Source organism: Rutidosis leptorrhynchoides, chromosome 2, assembly GCF_046630445.1.
Source record: "Rutidosis leptorrhynchoides isolate AG116_Rl617_1_P2 chromosome 2, CSIRO_AGI_Rlap_v1, whole genome shotgun sequence".
Lineage (NCBI taxonomy): Eukaryota > Viridiplantae > Streptophyta > Magnoliopsida > Asterales > Asteraceae > Rutidosis > Rutidosis leptorrhynchoides.
Window position 1 is genome coordinate 383,613,899 of NC_092334.1, and position 23,944 is coordinate 383,637,842.

Genomic DNA, 23,944 nt, shown 5'->3' on the forward strand with positions numbered 1-23,944 from the left:
GAGTTGTACCACTGGCATATTTCCCTGTAGCTTGGTAACTACTATTTACATGGGTATTGTAAACGCGAATCCTGTTGATAGATCTATCGGGCCTGACAACCCCAACCGGACTGGACGACCAGTATTCAACGGTTGCACAGTACTTCGTTTTGGTGACTACACTTGGTACGGTGTAGTGAGATTTCATAATAAAGGGAATATGCGACGTTGATTAAATGTTAAGTATGGTTACCAAGTGCTCAACCACTTAGAATGCTTTACATACACTTGCGAGTGTATTATGTTTATGATTATGAAATCTTGTGATCTATTAACATATTGAAATGATTGTTATGATAAACCTATGAACTCACCAATCTTTTGGTTGACACTTTAAAGCATGTTTATTCTTAGGTACGATTTAAGTCTTCCGCTGTGCATTTGCTCAATATAAGGATATTACTTGGAGCCGATCATCGCAATGGGACCAAATGTTGATGACTTCGTCCAGGTGGATTAGGACGGGTCCTTTCAACTTGTTTATCATTCTTAGTCTAGACATGTCTTACTGCCTCTATTGCATAAATAGTGTATAGACAAAATTCATATCTTAGCGTATCTGAAAATTCATATCTTAGCGTATCTGTTACTGTAGATCTTGCCTGATATCTTTCGTAAATTTCTCCGTAATTTAAGGGAACCTGGTACTATATATCTATGCATATTATGCATTGAGAATACCATCTAACTATCAATTGCTGTCACTAAACTCTTCATACCAAATTTTTTTTTTCTGAGATCGCGTAAGATGGCCTCTACGAACCAACCAAGTTCATCTGACTCCGAAGACAGTGTGACAGGAGCACACCAACCGATCAACTACCGTGATTACTGGAGAAAATGGGGGTGGGTTCGCGACATACTCACCCTATGGAGAAGGGAAGAAGGTACTCCATATCATGAACCGAACCTACCACCTAACCTTGGAGTACTTGACCCGCTCACCGGCGAACCCGTTCGCAACACCGTTTATACCCTTTTTGCAAGAATTTTTCATCTTGAGGCTACCATTAACGGAAATAGAGGAGATATCCGACCTCTACCTCACACTGGTAACCAACCAGGGTTAGTAGAAGAAGTTAGAGAACTCCGAGCTCGAGTATTAACTTTAGAGAGCACGGTACACAATTTACAAGCACCCGCAGTATCACCAACACCAGTAACGTCACCAACCTTAGCACTAACGGCACTAGTACCACCAACAACCCAAGTTTCAACAATCTATGCCTCAACATCTCATTCTGTACCTCGAGTATAATCATCGTTCTACGTATCGTTCTACATCAATTACCTTCGTTTTTCATGGCGATTATGTAATCTCTAATGTTTTAGAAATTATGTATTCTTGTTCTAACGGTAAATCAGATGTGTTAATATCATATTAACTCATTAAATCCATGATTGCATCTGAAGAAAATATATATGTATATATGTGTTCATAAAGATTGTAATTAAAAATTCTTTTGTACAAACTGTTAATGGTGAAAATATTTTAACGGGTAGGTAATACCCGAGGAAATATTTAACTTTCATATTAACATGTTATACTGTACATTCTTCGAATCTGATTCAAGTCATTTACTATCCTATTTACATCCACAGATATACGTATCCGTTTACAGCAAAATAACTACTTTCCTTCAATTTCATATTTGAATTTTGACCTATCAGAATCCAACAAGTGTCATACTGAAGAAATAATGGACACAATAAAAATTGATTAGAAACAGACTAATTAACAATATGAAATTTTGTTAAGAAACCACGCTAACAAGATCCTAGCTAACTGTTTCAAGCTAACTGTTATTTCCGTATTACCATTTTATTTATCGCAATTTAATTATCGCAATTTATTTTATCGCAATTTATATTCTCACAATTTTATTTTTTGTCATTTAATTTCTATTATTTATTTTACGCACTTTAAATATCGGGACACGTATACAAGGTTTTGACATATCATATCGACGCATCTATATATATTATTTGGAATCACCATAGACACTCTATATGCAGTAATGATCGAGTTCTCTATACAGGGTTGAGGTTGATTCTACAATAATATATATAGTTTGAGTTGTGATCGAGTCTGAGACATATACGGGTCACGACACGTATTAATTAATTCGAATATTATATATTAAACTATATATGAATTATTATTTGTACACTGCTAACTGTGGGCTATCAACATTGGACAATTAAAATGAATTAAAATATTAATTATAATATATGAAACTAAATAATTCTTCAAGTTTGCCACTTGATTTCATCTTAAACCTCATTTGTATCTTGACAATTCTAATCTGCGTTCAAACCTTTCATGATTCATGAAAACACCTCAATCGATAGGATGAATCAATCGCACTTTATCTACGGAAGGAAAGATTTATGCCTATAGTTATGCACCTGAGAAATTCTCGGCAACTGAGTAAAAGTTTAACACGTAGCCGCGTTAGATCTTTTGGCATTTATTAGCAAAAATAATTTTGCGATCCCTTTTCAAAGTAGCCAATTTTGTCACAGCCCCAGCAAGTCAACTTCGACTTTTCATTCGAAGTAGCCTTACTATAATCCTGATATATATACAATTACCCTTTTGATACCGGAGAATTCTTTTATATTCCACCTTATTACCAGCAGACATACCAGCAACCTCGTTGCTTTTTGGCTTAAATCTCTCTGATAAATCATTATATTTACTCATTGAAACCCTATCATATACGCATCCGCATCTTATAACGAGAACTGTCATAACAATTACCAGGAATCAGCAATCAGTACTTTGAAAACTCACAGCATATCTACATCAACAGTTATATGTATAACGCTCATCTCTTAGAATTATGATCATTCATTCTGAAATTCTGAAAAGCACTCAGTCTACAAATCAATACTATGAATGTTGAAAAAGTTGATTGAAGCAGCGGAAACCATAGACAACCACCTTAATCATCGGAAGTTTGATGATAAAGAATAGTATGTTGGAAAAGCTCAGAAAGTTGGAACTGGAAAACGGATTGAGCTAACCATAAAGGAAACCAAGGAGAAATACAAGTAACATACCCTAAATTCATAGAACCCAGATAAATCTAGATCCGTTGAAATCTTCAGAGAATATCTTGCACCGAAGTCATATTAACATCTTGCGAAAAATCTTTCTCCATCAACCATCGAACTTAGAAATTCCAAAATATCATCATCAATATCTTCGATATTTCTGAGGATATTTTCATAAATAGTCTCGTCCGAAATTATATATCTCTTCGTGCTTCCTGTGTATCATTATATTGGAAACATTCAAGAGAAAATTTAGTACCGAAAAGCAGATTATGCGAAACTATGAAGAAAGCCGTGGACAAATCACAAAGAATAAGTTTGACTTCAAAGAATCTAAATGATTCAATGTCTGCTGAGGTCTTTAGCGAATATCTTGCTCGTTACTCTAAACCCTTGCAGACAATAGTCTCCATCATTCTCTAATCTTAGATATTCAAAGATATTATCGTATCTTTCATTATAAATATCCTCCATATTTCTGAAGATATTTTTATAATTATTCTTATCTGAAATCATTAATCTCTTCGAGCTATCAGTGTTACATCATATAGAAACTGTTAGATTCTATATTCTGTAAACTTTCGAGTTTAAAATATGAATGTTTTTTTGAAGTATTGTTGGGAACTGATGCACGAGTTAGTATAATATAATGACACTTGATCAACGTGATTATATTACAGTAAGTCATGCTGAGTTTCTAATGGAACGTGATGATTCACAGACCGTAACGTCATCATGTGCCTTGTTACATAACTCTTTCATTCTATTTAACTTCTGAACATATCAAGAAAATGTATTCTTAATGGTTCTATCTTCTGTAATTTTGATAAATTTGAAAATCAAATCGTGCTATCACGTTCCACCCTGTTTAGAACATTATAATCATTCGAAACTCTATATCTACGAATTCTGGACCATTATTCGCTTGACTTGGAGTCGGGAAGAGAAAACAAGAGCATGAAGCTCCGGAAAATAAATGAAAATAGAAAGCCGATCATAAACACATGAATTACAAACCGTGCATATCAATGTTTATCGCAACATAAAGACACGGGAGAATTAAAAACATTATAACCCCAAGGGCGAAGTAGAAGAAAACAGATTCCTCTGGTGGTAGTTGGAAAAGGAGAATAATTGTTGCGATAGTAAGGATAAGGACAAGGATTAAAACTGGATGAAGCATATTTACTGATGAGTTGAAAGTATAAATTAAAATATAGAAATTAGAAGTGGTGAGAAGTAATAGAACGGAAGAAGTTCATTTATAGTGAAAATACCAGACAGAGAAATCGAGACAGATGATCACATTTAATTATGGAGATCTTATTTTCCATAAATCCCGAAGAATCAGATCTTATAGATTTTCAAGATTTTCTTTTAAATCCCTTGAATTCCGGAATTCAACCAAGACAACGTAAAAGGTTAAGACGCGCCTTATTTTCTAAATTCAATCGCGACTACGTCAAAAGTTCTGGAGAATCTCCATTTCTTCATCTCAGTCTTTTGTGATAGCTTCATTCATACGCTTCGATTAATCGAGTTACTTTTATCCATATTACTCAATGATGATAAAACTCAATTTATCAACTCATATTCGTCATGAAAACATTTTTATTGTTGCCATGACCACCTCACTCAAATTTCGGGACGAAATTTCTTTTAACGGGTAGGTACTGTGATGACCCGGGAATTTCCGACCAAATTTAAACTTTAATCTTTATATGTTTCCGACACGATAAGCAAAATCTGTAATGTTGAGTCTCGAAAACTTTGGAACGGATTACATGAATGCATTTACCCTTTGACTATTCTCGACGATTCATGAACAACTAATTATAGATAGTTTCATATATATTTAAGTATATATATATAATAATAATTTGAAATATTATTTGATATAATATATGATTTAATTTTTAAGAAAAAAATATATAAAATAATATGAAATATAATGAAAACTATTATTATAAATATATATATATATATATATATATATATATATATATATTATTTGTAAATATATAAAATTATATTAAATCTATTGTTTAAAATTTTATAACATATATTTATGTGGTAAAACTTGTTATGTAAAAACCGATTATATATATAGAGAGAGAAAATGAAATATGAATGATTTCGAGCTTAATTAGTAAACGTCAGTAACACTCGGTTGACGTTTTGTTAGTTTAATATAGATATAGTACATGTTCATGAGGAATTGAAATAAAAGTTGGACTGTAATTTGATTACGAAGATTTTAGATTTGTTAAATATATTTTTACCTTTTTAAGATTAAATATTAGTACTCCGTACATATAAATTGGAACAGAAAATAAATAATTATCGAATTTTTTTTGATCAGGTTTCAAACAGTTAATGAGTGAAATAATTAAATATATTTAATCTAAAAGTTTGGGATTTTTAGGAACACTTTTATACGACAACTGTTTAGCAATGGACACACCCCGTGAAAACTGTCGGTAATATAATCCAAATTCAACGATGGCCTTACTATTGGTTGAACACGTTCTTTATTTAAGAATCATTGTTATGTTATTTATTATTATTATATTACTATTAATTTGTGAGTGGGAATTACTGTGTTTGGATTGTGTCTACCTAAGTTTGATATACATAGAATATACATATACAAACACTGCATCTTACAAACACATATCAACCATCTTCCACCATCTTCCCACACTCCCACTATGTATCTCTCTCTTGTGTTTGATCACGGTTCGAACCAAGGAACCATTACCACCAAACCTCCATTGTTACTGCATATCCTTTGATGTTATTTAAACCGAAAACCACCTGCTATCTTCAATAATCACCATCGTGATCTATGACAAATAACCACCATGACATCACAACCCCACCACCACGTATGATCACCACCACACCATCGTTGCTGCCAACCACTTCCTATTTTGGATGATCGATCAAACAACCACCGAGAAACACCATCGGTCACCTTCCACAAAAGAACCATCACCGATTAACAACTACAACTTGCTCCTCTATTTGTTCTTTCGTTTCTATTCAGCTCGAATCAAACCCATGAAACTTGTACTCGGTTCCTGATGAGAAGATTAATAATATGAACTCAATCATCGACCACCCCCTCACTCTCTCTCTCTAACTATATCTCTCCCTCTCACATCCTGATAACCGAGAATCATCACTACCATAGCACATCACCTTCTTGAAATTGTGCTTGACAACTAACATCACCAAAACCCTATTTTTTTTTCTTTCTTTTAGATGCAACTGTTAATATTGGTTTCTGCCTTCATACAAACCTCATCTGTATGATTCCTGGTTTCCTGTTCGACTTCAGACTGAAACCCACAAATCCATCATTCAAATTGATTATTGCAGCTACTATATATCAATTGTTTCGGTCTCTACTCGCACAACAAACCTACCACGATAAGCCATTGCCACTAACCTCTCTCTCTCTCTTCTATTTATCCTCTCTTTTTCTTCTTATTCTTTACATGAACCCAGATTGAATAAACCTCAAAGTTCGAAGCCCATTACTGTTTAGATAAAGAATGATGAGGATGATGGTAGATTACGAATGATGATGATTCAGTGATGATGATGATATTAAACGTGTATGACGATGATGATATGTATGATGGCAACGATGATGATGTATGGAAGATGATTATTCGAATGATGATGATAAAAATTAAGATGATGATGATATTGTCGTTGATTACCTGTTGCTTTACCTATCTGTCTTTTTTATTTATTTATTTGATTAAGTTAAACCCCACTACGGCATCGATAATCTGCAAGGTATTTGTTGGGTTGCTTCGATTGGGCTGTGATCATAATTCTCAATTGGGCTGTACTTGGGCCGAGACCCAACTGAATTTTCGGTTGGGCTAAATTAAATGCAAGTAGGATGTTAAAATAGTTTTCGGATTTAAAGGTATTAAGCCAGCACTTTAAATAAGAAAAGTAGCAACAGAGGGATGGAATGAGGTGTTGGTGGTTGAGCAGGAGGTCATAGGTTCGAGTCCCGTTCAAGGCATTTTTTTTTTTTTACAAAAAGCTTCAAGGGTATATTTTATTACTTTTATTATTATTATTATTATTATTATTATTATTATTATTATTATTATTATTATTATTATTATTATTATTATTATTATTATTATTATTATTATTATTATATTATTATTATTAGAATTGTTATTATGATGATTGTTATTATAATTATGACACTTAGTATTATTATTATTGTTGTTATTATTATTATTATTATTATTATTATTATTATTATTATTATTATTATCATTACCTTAGTATTGTTATAAGTATTGTTATTTTTAGTATTATAATAATAATAATTATTATTATTATCATTATTAGGTATATTTACCAATATTATGATTTTAAAATAATACAACTTTTTATTTATTATTATTAATATTATTTTATCAAATGATTTTTAGTTATATAACATTATATTTAATGCATATAACATATCTATATTAACGTTTATAATAAATACTAATTATTTATTTAACGTACATAAAAATAGAAATATTTAAATTAACTACTAATGAAACATATAGGTTATTAAAAATAACAATTATATCATTAATAATATATAAATTTGTTCGATTACAATTATATGTGTTAATATATATATATATATATGAATAATATAGGTTCGTGAATCCGAGGCCAACCCTGCATTGTTCAGTTGTTCAATGTCATTATATGTATTTTTACTACAAAATACATTATAGGGAGTTTCATTGCCCTTTTTACTCTTTACGTTTTTGGGCTGAGAATACATGCAAATGCTTTATGAACTGTTTTACAATATCTATATACGTGAGTTTCATTGCCCTTTTTACTCTTTACATTTTTGGGCTGAGAATACATGCAAATGCTTTATGAACTGTTTTACAATATCTATATGCGTGAGTTTCATTTGCTCTTTTTACTCTTTACGTTTTTGGGCTGAGAATACATGCAAATGCTTTATTAACTGTTTTACAATATTTATATGCGTGAGTTTCATTATTCCCTTTTTAAATGCTTTTGCAATATATATTTTTGGGACTGAGAATACATGCGCTGTTTTTATAACTATTTTACGAAATAGACACAAGTACTCGAAAATTACATTCTATGGTTGGATTATCGAATCGATAATGCCCTTATATAGTCTGGTAATCTAAAAATTAGGGAACAGACACCCTAATTGACGCGAATCCTAAAGATAGATCTATCGGGCCCAACAAGCCCCATCCAAAGTACCGGATGCTTTAGTACTTCGAAATATATATCATGTCCGAAGGAGGATCCCGGAATGATGGGGATATTCTATTATGCATATTGTTAATGTCGGTTACCAGGTGTTCAATCCATATGAATGATATTTTTGTCTCTATGTATGGGACGTATGTTTATGAGAATTGGAAATATGAAATCTTGTGGTCTATTAAAATTATGAAATAATTGTTTATGATAAACTAATGAACTCACCAACCTTTTGGTTGACACTTGAAAGCATGTTTATTCTCAGGTACGAAAGAAATCTTCCGTTATGCATTTGCTCATTTTATAGATATTACTTGGAGTCATTCATGGCATATTTCAAAAGACGTTGCATTCGAATCATCGAGTTCATCAAGATTATTATTAAGTCAATTTTAGTTGGATATATTATGAAATGGTATGCATGTCGTCAACTTTAGATGTAATGAAAGTTTGTCTTTTAAAAACGAATGCAATGTTTGTAAAATTGTATCATATAGAGGTCAAGTACCTCGCGATGTAACCAACTATTGTGAATCGTTTGTAATCGATATGGACTTCGTCCAGATGGATTAGGACGGGTCCTTTCACAATTTCCTTTATGTATCGCTGTGCAAGTTTGTCCATTGTATCGGTTTCTTTCATGGCTAGAAAGTGAGTAGTTTTGGTGAGACGGTCAACAATAACCCAGATAGTGTCATAACTGCCTACCGTTTTTGGTAGCTTCGTGATGAAATTCATTGTTATTCCTTCCCATTTCCATTGTGGGATTTTGGGTTGTTGAAGTAACTCAGATGGCCTTTGGTATTCGGCTTTGACCTTGGAACAAGTTAGACACTTTCCAACATAAGTAGCAATGTCCTTTTTAAGGTTCGGCCACCAATATTGTTCCTTGAAATCGTGGTACATCTTACCAGCTCCGAGATGAATCGAATACCGTGACTTATGGGTCTCGTCTAGAATAAGGCCTCGTAAATCATCACAACTAGGTACTCAAATTCTTCCGACGAAATATCGGAGTCCGGTCTCTTTAACCTCGAATCAAGAGACGAGAATGTTCGAGCATTCTCGAGCAATATTCTCCTCAGTCTCCAATTTCTTCACATGTGCCAAAATAGCAAAACACCCTTTTCTCATGACCTTTTGTGCCTTCTTGCAACTAATAAGGTTCAGCTTCGGGCTACTTCTCTCCCCGTAAACTATTAATGGCTCACCATTCTCGTGAGGTATACGAATAATCTTCTCACCATAAATAACTTTCGCTTTCATCCTTGAAAGTCAGTCCGTTCCAACTATTACATCAAAGCTTCCTAACTTGATGAGTATTAGGCTAATCCTAAAGTCCATTCCAACTATTACATCGAGTTTTCCCAAATTGATGGGTGTTAGGTGAAATGTCCCGTTCATATTGATTATAAACGTTCCATATTAATTGATTTCGTTGCGAGGTTTTGACCTCTATATGAGACGTTTTTCAAAGACTGCATTCATTTTTAAAACAACCATAACCTTTATTTTATCAATAAAGGTTTTAAAAACATTACGTAGATTATCAAATAATGATAATCTAAAATATACTGTTTACACACGACCATTACATAATGGTTTACAATAGAAATATATTACATCGACATATGTTTCTTGAATGCAGTTTTTATACAATATCATACAAACATGGACTCCAAATCTTGTCTTTATTTTAGTATGCAACATCGGAAGCTCTTAGTATTTACCTGAGAATAAACATGCTTTAAACGTTAACAAAAATGTTGGTGAGTTATAGGTTTAACCTATATATATCAAATCGTAACAATAGACCACAAGATTTCATATTTCAATACACATCCCATACATAGAGATAAAAATTATTCATATGGTGAATACCTGGTAACCGACATTAACAAGATGCATATATAAGAATATCCCCATCATTCCGGGACACCCTTCGGATATGATATAAATTTCGAAGTACTAAAGTATCCGGTACTTTGGATGGGGTTTGTTAGGCCCAATAGATCTATCTTTAAGATTCGCGTCAATTAGGGTGTCTGTTCCCTAATTCTTAAATTACCAGACTTTATAAAAGGGGCATATTCAATTTTGATAATTCAACCATAGAATGTAGTTTCACGTACTTGTGTCTATTTTGTAAATTATTTATAAAACCTGCATGTATTCTCATCCCAAAAATATTAGATTTTAAAAGTGGGACTATAACTCACTTTCACAGATATTTCCTTCCTTGGAAATAAGACTTGGCCACGGATCGATTCACGAACCTATACAAATATGTACATATATATCAAAGTATGATCAAAATATAATTACAACCATTTTTATTATGTTTTAAAGATTTGAGTGTATTAAGTCAGCTGTCCTCGTTAGTAACCTACAACTAGTTGTCCACAGTTAGATGTACAGAAATAAATCGATATATATATATATATTATCTTGAATCAATCCACGACCCAGTGTATACACGTCTCAGGCTAGATCACAACTCAAAGTATATATATTTTTGGAATCAACCTCAACCCTGTATAGCTAACTCCAACATTACTGCATATAGAGTGTCTATGGTTGTTTCAAATAATATATATACATGGGTCGATATGATATGTCAAAACATTTGCATACGTGTCTATGGTATCCCAAGATTACATAATATATTAGAATACATGTATAATACAATATAACTTAGCTAGGATATGATTTGTATAGATTTGTTAAACATTTCCCGTAGCTAAAAAGATCAAAAATATCCAATCTTGTTTTACCCATAACTTTTTCATTTTAAATCCGTTTTGAGTGAATAAAATTGCTATGGTTTAATATTGAACTTTATTTTATGAATCTAAATAGAAAAAGTATAGGTTTATAGTCATAAATATAAGTTACAAGTCGTTTTTGTAAAGGTAGTCATTTCAGTCGAAAGAACGACGTCTAGATGACCATTTTAGAAAACATACTTCCACTTTGAGTTTAACCTTTATTTTTGGATATAGTTTCATGTTCATATGAAAAATCATTTTCTCAGAAGAACAACTTTTAGATCAAAGTTTATCATAGATTTTAATTATCCAAACCAAAACAGCCCCCGGTTTTACTATGACGGCGTATATCCGATTTTATAGTGTTCATCGTGTTTCCAGGTTTTAAATCATTAAGTTAGCATATCATATAGATATAGAACATGTGTTTAGTTGATTTTAAAAGTCAAGTTAGAAGGATTAACTTTTGTTTGCGAATAAGTTTAGAATTAACTAAACTATGTTCTAGTGATTACAAGTTTAAACCTTCGAATAAGATAGCTTTATATGTATGAATCGAATGATGTTATGAACATCATTACTAATTCAAGTTTTCTGGATAAAACTACTGGAAATTATAAATATGGATCTAGCTTCAAAGGATCCTTGGATGGCTTGAAAGTTCTTGAAACAGAATCATGACACGAAAACAGTTCAAGTAAGATTTTCACTCGAAATAAGATTGTTATAGTTGTAGAAATTGAATCAAAGTTTGAATATGAATATTACCTTGAATTAGAAAGATAACCTACTGTAAATAATAAAGGATCCTTGATCTTAGATGATTACTTGAAATGGATTAGAAAGCTTGGAAGTAGACTTGCAAACTTGGAAGTATTCTTGATTTTTATGAAACTATACTTATGGAATTTATGAAGAACACTTAGAATTTGAAGATGGAACTTGAGAGAGATCAATTAGATGAAGAAAATTGAAGAATGAAAGTGTTTGTAGGTGTTTTTTGTCGTTGGTATATGGATTAGATATAAAGGATATGTAATTTTGTTTTCATGTAAATAAGTTATGAATGATTACTCATATTTTTGTAATTTTATGAGATATTTCATGCTAGTTGCCAAATGATGGTTCTCACATGTGTTAGGTGACTCACATGGGCAGCTAAGAGCTGATCATTGGAGTGTATATACCAATAGTACATACATCTAAAAGCTGTGTATTGTACGAGTACGAATACGAGTGCATACGAGTAGAATTGTTGATGAAACTGAACAAGGATGTAATTGTAAGCATTTTTGTTAAGTAGAAGTATTTTGATAAGTATCTTGAAGTCTTTCAAAAGTGTATGAATACATATTAAAACACTACATGTATATACATTTTAACTGAGTCGTTAAGTCATCGTTAGTCGTTACATGTAAATGTTGTTTTGAAACCTTTAGGTTAACGATCTTGTTAAATGTTGTTAACCCATTGTTTATTATATCAAATGAGATGTTAAATTTTTACATTATCATGATATTATGATATATAATATATCTTAGTATGATATATATACAGTTAAATGTCGTTACAACGATAATCGTTACATATATGACTCGTTTCGAAATCATTAAGTTAGTAGTCTTATTTTTACATATGTAGTTCATTGTTAATACACATAATGATATATTTACTTATAATTTAGCATAATTAACCAAGTGTATCAATATCTTAATATGATTCATATGTACCTAGTAAGACGTTGTTATAACGATAATCGTTATATATATCGTTTTCGAGTTTCTTAATTTCATAGACTCATTGTTAAAATACCTAATAATATACTTACTTATAATAAAATCATGTTAACTATATATATAACCATATATATGTCATCGTATAGTTTTTACAAGTTTTAACGTTCGTGAATCACCGGTCAACTTGGGTGGTCAATTGTCTATATGAAAACTATTTCAATTAATCAAGCCTTAACAAGTTTGATTGCTTAACACGTTGGAAACATTTAGTCATGTAAATATCAATCTCAATTAATATATATAAACATGGAAAAGTTCGGGTCACTACATTAGGTTAATCTTAAGGTTCATTCCACCCAAATCTTATTATACTACCGTGAAAAATTCTACCAATCTTCACAAATAACATCTGCTTGTGTGTAGGTAACTAATCCTTTTCAAGTACTACTTTAAAACTTCCAAGTTTTGTTGACATGAGGTCATCTCCAAATGACCCTCCTGTAAATTTTAAGGTACTACCTTAAATTATTCCTCTATCTCTGCCAGCTTACCATTAGCTTGTCCTAAAGAATACTTAACTCTCATGGTTGTTAATGGCTTATTAGTCATAACACTAAGGTTCTTAGATATAAAGTTTCTATCGCTCTAGTATTAAACAACTTCGAGACAATAAAAAGTTGTGACGAAACGTACCCTAACTAAAATCAGGATCCACGCGAGTCTCCATAGCTGAGATAACGATTGCTCTACTGCAAGTAAGTCCAAAGTTTTTCCTATTTGAGAACTTTTTACTTAAGTGTCCAGGGTGTCTATATCTATAACAAATTTTTGGGTTATCAATTCTGCAATTAAGGCCCTCCTTTTACAGTATCTGGGCTAAGTGGTTATTCTTTCCCTACCTCTAACAGACCATAATGCGTATACTCAAGTGGTTCCTACCAAAATTTTCTTTGAATCACTTCATATTCCTTATGTAATAACATTGGAACTTCTGCATGTATTACTTCAATATAATCACGCTGGCCGTGTGTCATTATATTGTACTAAATCATATGTTCATTCCAATATCACTCCATATGGTCAATGTAACGTGATCACTTCAAGTTCTACTCAATTCCATCTAATGGTGCTTTATCGATGCTATCTCAAAACAAAATTTACACAATTAATCTCATGGCTTCTTGGTGTGGGGGTGTAGGTTCCGTAGGTCATGCATCAATGCCTAAATGTCTCGAAATTTTCTTCAAAATGTTTGTGTTCAGGAAATGTTGTTAGGTTCCTTTCTAGAAATTCAATCTGGGTCTCCTGTCGAGTTGTACATGTAGTGATATGATATGTCTTGAGGCAACTCCCAAGTCTTTGGGTATGGCTGAGCATCAGTAGGAGACACTCTGACCTTGTGAAAGGAGATGCCTTCCCGACTTCTCCAATGCCTAAGAGTGTTAGGGACCTAAGTCCAGAAGTGTCGTTAGATCATCAAGTAGTGGTGAAGGATGAAAGAGATAAGTGACGGTCATGAAAGCGTACGGGATACGGGTCAACCTGCGGAAACTGAACAACTTTCTAATGTTCATACGTTTTACGTGGCTAATTAGGGTGAGCTCGGGGGGTAGGGCGAGGTGCGGTTACTCCTACAAGTCCTCACATATCTCCTCCTCCGAGGATCAACTTTAGTAGGCGTGTAATCCGAGGGGGTACTCTTCCAAGATTGCGTGAAGTAATGTTTTGATCTCTGGAACGGTGGAACGGTAGTAACAGGTGGATTACATTACTAGTTCTTAGGGTTAGACGAGTGGGAAAAGGGTTCAGAAAAGCATCTGAACTAGGAAAGATGAATTTTCCAAGTCAGTACAGCGGATAGCAGACATGTAGCAAGAAACAGCATCAACAATAACCTAGGTAGTCTATTGCAGTACACAAAACTGTAGTAGATAGTAGTGTCATGCAGTAGTATCGGGTAACCAGTAGCATGCAGTAGTAATAAGCAGTAACATGCAGTAATATATAACAGTAGCATGCAGCAGTTTCGTAGAAACAAGTAAACGAGCAAGTTGTAGGTTAGTCCTATTAGTGAATCCTACTCGACTCGGTCAAGACACAATAATGCAACCTAATTCCCTACAACCAATGTTCTGATACCAAATGTGATGCCCCGTACAAAATCAACGTGTATGGATCATCAACAACATGTCCATTACACGGTTACAACACTACATGCTAGTTTAAAATAGAGTTTTGCATTCATGAAAAAGTAACGTCTTTACCAAAGTCAAATGTTTTACAAAAGATAACATGCTTCTACGAATAGAAAGCATAAACATAAGTACGTGACACAAAGGTCATTACAAATCCATAGTTCGAAAATAACATAAGTTGTGAATGCAAAGTAAAAGTTCCAAGATTGAGACATCTCTAAACAATGCAGCGGAAGTCTAACACAGCGAGTCTATAACAGCAAGTCTATAACACCAAGACTATAACAACAAGTCTAACAGCGGAAGCAAAAACGTCTAAGCACCTGAGAAATGCATGCTTTAAAAAGTCAACACGGATGTTGGTGAGCTATAGTTTGATGTAAACAACAAGGTAATGTAGACCACGAGATTTCGTATTCAAAACCGTATCTCAAATCCGTATGATAAAGTATATGCTTATCTGTGGGCACCCGGTAACTAACTTAACAAAGTAATATAAATATCACCCCCTAAAAGTACACTTGGCGAGTGCGTAAGTTTACGAAGTATTAAACACCCGTTAAATGCTAGCGCGACTAGCCCGAGTGGGGATGTCAAACCCTATGGATCCATAACTAAGATTCGCGTTCACTGGTTCAAAAACCAATGACTAAACGTTACCGTGCTAAGGGGAATCTTTGTGCCGTTATATCACCCACACATTTATAAAGTTTAAGTACTCGTGTCTAGTATGTAAAAATATAAAAAGCGCATGTATTCTCAGTCCTAAAAATAGTTAAAGTAAAAAGGGAGCTATAACTCTCAGTGAATGTACGGTAAAAGTCGCTATGAAAAGTATGCAAGTAGTAAGTCGGTCCGAAAGGTCCTCAAAATAAGTCAAAGGTTACTAAGTCAGTAAATTTTCCCCAAAGGTTTAAAAGTACGTAAGTAAAGTCCTAAGCATCATCATCTTCATCATCATTCGTAAAAGATAAAGTAAGTTTTCAACAAGAATAGAGATCGAAATAAAAGGCTGACTTCGGACAGCTGCTAAAACCTCTATACAAACTAAAAAGATGCACGGACAATGGACAAGGCTCCGTATGTGAGTCCTCTTACCGCTGTCCAATTTTCATATCCTAACTCGATGTCGTTTGACTGTGGCGACGGTTCAAGCGCGAGTAGGTCAGAAATTTCAGCACATCATTACGAAGGCGTAGTGATTTTTGGAAGGCTATAAATCCTAAACCGTATATCGGATTTAGGATATTCCTAAACAAAAAGTCATCTAATCGAACTGAACTATCTGGAAATCAATTTTCCAGAAGCCCCAGGAATCTGATCAGGCCCTGAAAAATAGAAACAAATGCTCCGGTGTGTTCCTTGGTGCTTGATGCTTATCACGGTTCTCATCCTTGATGCGTATAAGCCTCAAGTGTACAACTCTTTGATGTTTTAGCATCACTTTGACAAAGTTTCAACCATCAACATACAATTAAAAGTAAAAGCTAACTTTCTATAAGTTTGGAACATCAAAGTTGTCTCTTTATTGTATAAACACAATAAAGCTTCAACCTTTGTCCGTTTGATACAAGTTTATGCATCTTCATCATATGAGATGATGAAGACTTGATTTTTACCATCACAAACATCATAGAAAGGTTCTAAGTAAGTGAGATCTACAATAATAACTTAGATTTCAAGTGTTAAGAAACCCTAAGCTAGAAAGCTTGGATTTTTACAAGATTAATGAGACCATAAGCTAGAAAGCTAAGATCTAGTAAAAGTAATGAGACCATAAGCTAAAAAGCTTAGATCTAAACAAAATAATAAAAATCTAAGCTAGAAAACTTGGATCTTTAATGTTCTTGAAGATCCTAAAAGCAAAAAGTTAGATCTTCAAGTTTCATGAAGATCATAAACACAAGTTTTGATCTTTTAACAAAATAAAGTGATCTTAAGTTATAAAACTTAGATCCAACAAAGTTATGAAGATTCAAAGCTAAAAAACTTGAATCTTTCATGTTCTTGAAGGATTCAAATCAAAGTTTGAATCTTCAAGGTATAACAAGATCAAAAAGCTAAAAAACTTGATCATTTGATGATGATGATGATGATGATGATGTCATGACCAAGAAGAAAAAAGAAGAAGAAGAAAATTCAAAAACTTATAATTTTAGTGTGAGAAAGACTAGAGAGAAAATTAGAGAGCAAGTGTGTGTAAAATGAGAATGAAATCAAGTGTGAAATGAAGGATGAGGCTTGATATTTATAGTGGTGATGGGGTGGGTTGGCCAAAATTTTGGGGAGGGGACAAGGGGACAACTTCTTACTTTTTGCATGGTGGTGTTCTAAAGGTGGTACTTGTTGTTGGGATCCCATGCAACATATGTAGTAATGATTAACAAAAATGCTAGTATGTTGGTTCATCTTAATGGGTTTTTGTCCTACATTTTAATGAGTCATAAACTCATTAAAATTGGGCTAACTTAAAAGTCCATTAGCTAGAGTAGGGTGGGCTTAGGTCCATTAAGGTAGAAAGTCCATTAAAACTAACTAGTGTGCATTAGTAAATTACTAAGCGTAATTAAGCAACCAATAAGCCAAGTAATTGTCATTAGAAAATAACAAATAGTTTTACGTAGTCATAATATTCCAATTATGACAAAAGTTTAACGTGTACCAAATACATAGCTCGTTCTAAACGTCAAGTGACACTAACGGTCTTATTTAGTGAAGTAAATTTGATTCGTCTCTTTTAGCATGTGGGTGTGAATTACCATCTTCTTTTAATCTTTATATTTTCATTATATTTTCATAACCATTACACTCATTTGACATGTTATAATTTGTAAGTTTTAATAAGTAGATTATAACTTCATTACAATGTATATTTTCTTTTTACAAAAATTTAGCGAATTCGCGAGTCTTATCATTACTATTCTAGCTTATTTCAAGTCCATTATATCACTTATGAAATATATTATGTAATAATAAAGTAACAATCAATCCTAACTAAAATAGTCTCGATTCTACTTTACTATAACAATTTCTTTTTAAAGAACTTTTTTCACAAATCCTTTTTCACAGTTTAACAAGTATCATATTGTTTTTTTATAGCGTCTGCCCAAAGAATTTGTTGATTTACCAGAGTTGAAAAAGGGATGTCGTTACAAATTTGTTGATTGCGAGAAAGTAACTCATATATGGGGACCTAAGGAGGAAAAAAAAAGAAATGAAAACCTAATTTGTATGCTTCATCGGGATGGTTTAAGTTTAAGAAATATGTTGGAGGTGAAGAATGTATCATTGCATTCCAATCTACCGATCGTACTTTTGTTATGCTGGAAGACGACACTCACCCGATACATGGTGATTGTTATTAGATATATTAACAATATCAATCTGCAATTTTTCATATAAATTCGGATTGGATATTCAGTATGTTGAATTTAGTATTTTCAATCTATCTGTGGATATCTGTTTCAGTTCATTTTGACCATTTGATACTATTAACTTCTATGTATGTATCCACAGTCTCTTAACTTATGTATGATATCTACTCTTAAACTCTTTTGACTATTTGATGCAGATTTTAGTTTAATGTTACTATTGTGGTAGCATTGTTATTGCTACACAATAATAATTGTGTTTTACTCAATCAAATTATAATATAAACAATGGATAGTATAGATTAGTAAGAATTAATTACGTGTATTGGTTTCTAATTTTTAAATGGTCGACTTAAAATTTGAAGTTCTAAACATTTTGGAAATGTGACATCATTCATACGTGATATTACACAAGAATTTGTATCAAAATAAATCAAATACTTCATCTTCTGTTGTTACATTGTTTGTAGAAACGGAAACTTATAGCCAAATTAATAGAAAACACACAAATACAATATAATATCGTATTAATAAACGATTGGACCCTTCTAAAATCCCACGAAATCGCGAGTCTTTAACTAGTTTCAAATAATTACTGTAATATATTCCCATAGTTTCATAATTGTAGTGTGCTAATTTGTACTTGGGCTTAGGCCAAATCGTTGGGGCTATGCTCAATTATTTGTATATTTATAATATATATATATATATATATATATATATATATATATATATATATATATATATATATATATATATATATATATATATATATATATATATATATATATTATAATATAAATGTAACATCTATCTATCTATCTATCGTTGTTAATATAATATTATATGGTAATATAATATAATATTTTAGGTAATGAAATCAGTATATTAAATGTAATAATTCAACTAATAGATGGAATAATTGATAAAATGAATAAATGTGGAGTTGACACATGACATGAATAAAGGAGGAGTTGACACGTAGAATTAATGTCACACGTTTTATATAATGTGTAGAATTGTATATTATCAACATCAAGTACGGGTGTTAATCGGTTCAGTTTTCGGTTTGTTCGGTGTATTCGGTTTTGAATTTTTTTTAGGCAAGATCAAAAACCGAAATCAAAATTGAAACCGAACCGGAACCGGAACCGAAACCGAAACCGAAACCGAAACCAAATTTGGTTTGGTTTTGGTAAAACTGAAATAATGAAAAAATTCAGAACCATGGTAGTTTAATGAAAAATTTGAGTACATATGTGCAAAACAAGATCATGATGATAGAGCAGTGAATGAGTAAAACGCTTACAAATGTCACAATACATATATATATATATATATATATATATATATATATATATATATATATATATATATATATATATATATATATATATATATAACAAGATGATGATGATGATAGAGCAGTGAATGAGTAAAACGCTTACAAATGTCACAATACATATATATACATATATATATATATATATATATATATATATATATATATATATATATATATATATATATATATATATATATATATATAAAAGGGATCAAGAGAGAACTAAGGATGGAAGAGAACCCATAGCACCAAAGCATCTTTGAGTTCAATCACCAAGTTCGATCTATGAGTGTTCAATCTGTACAGATTGAACCCAATCTTTGTACAGACTGAAGAACGTCTGCAGATCAAAGGTGTGAGTGTGTTAGTTCTGTAGGTTCTCTACCACCCTTGGTTCTCCATGGATCATCTCCCCATATATATATATACACACACACACACACACACACACATATATATATATATATATATATATATATATATATATATATATATATATATATATATATATATATATATATATATTGGTAGGATCAAGAGAGAAGTAACCAATCGGGGAGAAGCAGGGGAAGCAAAATTTTTTTACTTTTCGTTTTTTGAAAAAAATTTGTTCACGAACATTATAGATATGAAAATATGAACATTTAATATAGACACTTTGTGAAAAATATTTTTATTTTGGCGGAAAAACGCTCGAAGAAGTAATAAATAACAATTATCGTGTTTTTCGAGCGTATGTTGAGTTTTTAGATATTATGGTTTAGATATTAGGGTTTATAGGGTTTAGATATTAGGGTTTAGAAATTTAGGGTTTAGGGTTTAGATTTAGGGTTTAGATTTAGGATTTAGATTGAGTTTTTAACACGAACGGTTTAGAGTTTAGGGTTTAGGGTATGGCTTTGGGTTTAGGGACTAAACCCAAAACACCAAACCCTAAACTCTAAATCGGGCTAAATTTTACTTCACAAAACATGAAAAAAACGTTAACATTTTTCACGATCAATATTATCTTGAATGTTATTTTTATCGATCATTTTCACGCCTAAATAATAACATTTGTCACCAAGTGTCTTTTTTAAATGTTCATATTTTCTTGTGATCTTGATGCCTGAAAAAAAATTCCAAAAAAATGAATTTTTTTTTTTTTTTTGCTTCCCCCCGCTTCCCCCCGATTGGTTACTTCCCCATTGATCATTTCCATATATATATATACATATATGTATATAAATCGGGCTAAATTTTACTTCACAAAACATGAAAAAAACGTTAACATTCTTCACGATCAATATTATCTTGAATGTTATTTTTATCGATCATTTTCCCGCCTAAATAATAACATTTTTCACCAAGTGTCTTTTTTAGATGTTCATATTTTCTTGTGATCTTGATGTCTGGAAAAAAAATCCAAAAAAACGGAAATTTTTTTTTTTTTGCTTCCCCCCGATTGGTTACTTCCCCATTGATCCTGCCCATATATATATATATAAAACTAAATAGAATTTTATATTAACACCGATATGCAAATTGCATTGAAGAAAGCTACGAAATTTGTTAAAGCCATCATCCGCTTCTGCCTCTTCAAGCATTTCCCTTATAAATTCCCGGGTAGACCTCGAATGTTCATCCTGGTTATTGCATCTTTTACGACGGATAGCAGCCAGGAGAACACCCGTGAGACCTGGAATATCGTATAGTACATTCGATTCGGGCGGCTTGACGGGGGAGGTGGCAGGGGTGATGTTATGTTTTGAGGTTGCAGTTGAGAAGAATAGCATGGAGTACCAAACAATTCTGAGTCGTTTAAATCAGCAAGAAATGTTCAATCATCTTCCGTTTTTTGGGTGTTTTTTTTTTTTTTAATTTATATTCTAAAATGAAATCTACTCTGGGTCTAGCTCTACATAAGGCACTCTTTTTAAACAAATAAAATCTCATCTTGAAAATCTAAAAAACTAGAACGATGTCAGAAAATCCAATCTTCTGCGAGGCAACATGCACCACGCACAGACCAACAAGCACCGTGCTTGGTGCGGGATGTGGTGATGTATGAGTGTAGCTGGTAAAACCAGCAACGATGCTCGGTAACACGCACCACGAACGGACATGCACGCACCGTGCGTGGTTAGTGGTGCGTGGATAGGGGCAAAATGACAATTACGAATATTTAAGAGTATATCGTTAAACACTTTGCGATTTAGGGGATGACCAATTTCCCAATATTTTATCTTTCGAATAATATAAATAATCAAAAATGTTATTTAATATACAAATATAAGACCATATATAAATGTTATTAATTATTTATTAATATAAGTTTTTGTTTTTTTGTTTAAAAAAAAAAAAAAAAAAAAAAACAACTAGTCGCATGAGGTCTTCAAATTGACGTGCAAATCACCAAATACGTTGATAGGACTTAGGAGCCCTTACTTGTAGAATATCCTTGAAAATATCAAACTCATTACAAAGATCAGCTATCTCATTAAAATCCAGAATAACCAGGTGGCTTCCACCCATGAGGCTTTAAAAGGTGAACTATCACCCGTAAGATTGTAAACATCAGAATTTCTACTATTCATGAACAAACAATATGCATAATGTACTATTAAAGGAGTATTTTCTTTCACCTGCATTTGGCACACTGTTGATTGACATTTGGCGATCTAGAAGCTTTCTTGCTGAAGTTCAACTTTCTGGGGTGTCATACAACCTAACACTCCACCAGTCTCTGACCAAAGTGTGCTCCTGTCTTGACGATCAACCGGAGGTGGAAAATTAAGAGTCAAATGACTTGAGTAATATCAAATCAGGTCAGGTCGGACTGGGTTAACACCGAGCACATTCTGTCCAGTTTTTGAATGTTACTACATAATTTAGTTAACATATAATAAAGTATCCTAATAATAATCTAATACTTAAGTAAAGCAATTGGGAAACTATCGACCAGTTTAAACCATATGAACCCTTTTCATTTCAACAAGTGAACTTTTTAACGTTGCAAAATCTCTGCGCTTAAGATAGAACATGACCCAAATGAATAATTTGCTAATAATACCTTGAGCCTGGGAGCATAGCATTTTCAGTGCTGACATGTCACCAATTGGGTGGTAGGCTACAGGATATCCTAGTACAACTGCACCATCAGCATCAATAAATCAGCCACCATATATTTAACCATTAATTTAAGTAATTGACATAAGTTTCTACTTGGTGAATATGTTAAAAGAATCATGAGAATTATCTTTACACCAGATTATATACAAACTACTAATCAAAACTGAATTTACTTGTAACTTGTGACTGACACACAAAGTAATTAAGGCAGTAACAATCCTTAGGAATTCAATTACCATTTGAGCCTCAACAACGAAAACACATTCATCAACTACTCATATATCTTGAAAAAGTTAATTGTTCATTGTTTTATCATTTTCATTTGGGAGTTGCGAGGTCAGATTTGGGCAAAAAACATAATTTCTTACAGCTTACCACACAAATAGCATCTCTCCCTCACAAAGCAAAAGAAGCCCATGCATCATCTATATGGCGCTCGGGAGAGGTTTCAGGTATCAAAAATGCAGGTGAAAGTGGATGAATGAGGTTTGTAACCACTACTCTCTTCAGAAAACTAACATTGCATATGCATCATTAGCAGTACCTACAGGGTAACACACCACAAAATCATCAATAACTAGCATTAGATTTGGCATTTTCTCTTATGCATGGGTTAATTTGGGCAATGTTCCGCAACAAAATAGATCAAGAGAACATTAGAAAGAAAAAAAAGGAAAGGGTTAAAGGGGTCGAAATTCCTTCAAAGCATAATATTAATTAATGCATACAATTTCTTAAACTGCTGTAAGAAACTTAGATTATTAGTGTCATTTTTCTATTCTTACAGCATCTAGTAAGTTCATGTGATCATAATACTGATTAAGAAAACAATATTAACGATATTCATGTTGAGATGAAATAGTATATGAAATAAGTTGTTCGGTTGTAAACAGAGGCAAATTTGAAAAGCAAAAATATAGAAAAAGAAGAGAAATGCACACCTTCATAGTAATTTATAGTCTATGCTGATGGCAGGGGATATGGGAGATGAGGGGCCAGTTGTTGTTGTGGCTTCCTCCTATTCTAC

At 32.5% G+C, this 23,944-nt stretch overlaps 1 protein-coding gene across 7 annotated transcripts in view; it reads right to left on the reverse strand.

Annotated features, from left to right (window-relative positions):
- Positions 1-22,144: 22,144 nt before the first annotated feature.
- Positions 22,145-23,944, reverse strand: part of LOC139894461 (uncharacterized) — a 59,274-nt gene continuing 57,474 nt past the window's right edge. For 3 of the 7 annotated variants that reach the window (XR_011774998.1, XR_011774997.1, XR_011775001.1), the window contains 2 exons: positions 22,859-22,936; positions 22,145-22,646 (listed from right to left, as the gene is read on the reverse strand). The gene's annotated coding sequence lies outside the window, so the exon portion shown is untranslated. Of the gene's footprint in view, positions 22,647-22,858; positions 22,937-23,153; positions 23,236-23,292; positions 23,455-23,858; positions 23,878-23,944 lie in introns of those variants that run through there. The other 4 variants (XR_011775003.1, XR_011775000.1, XR_011775002.1 and 1 more) reach the window with 4 other exon arrangements.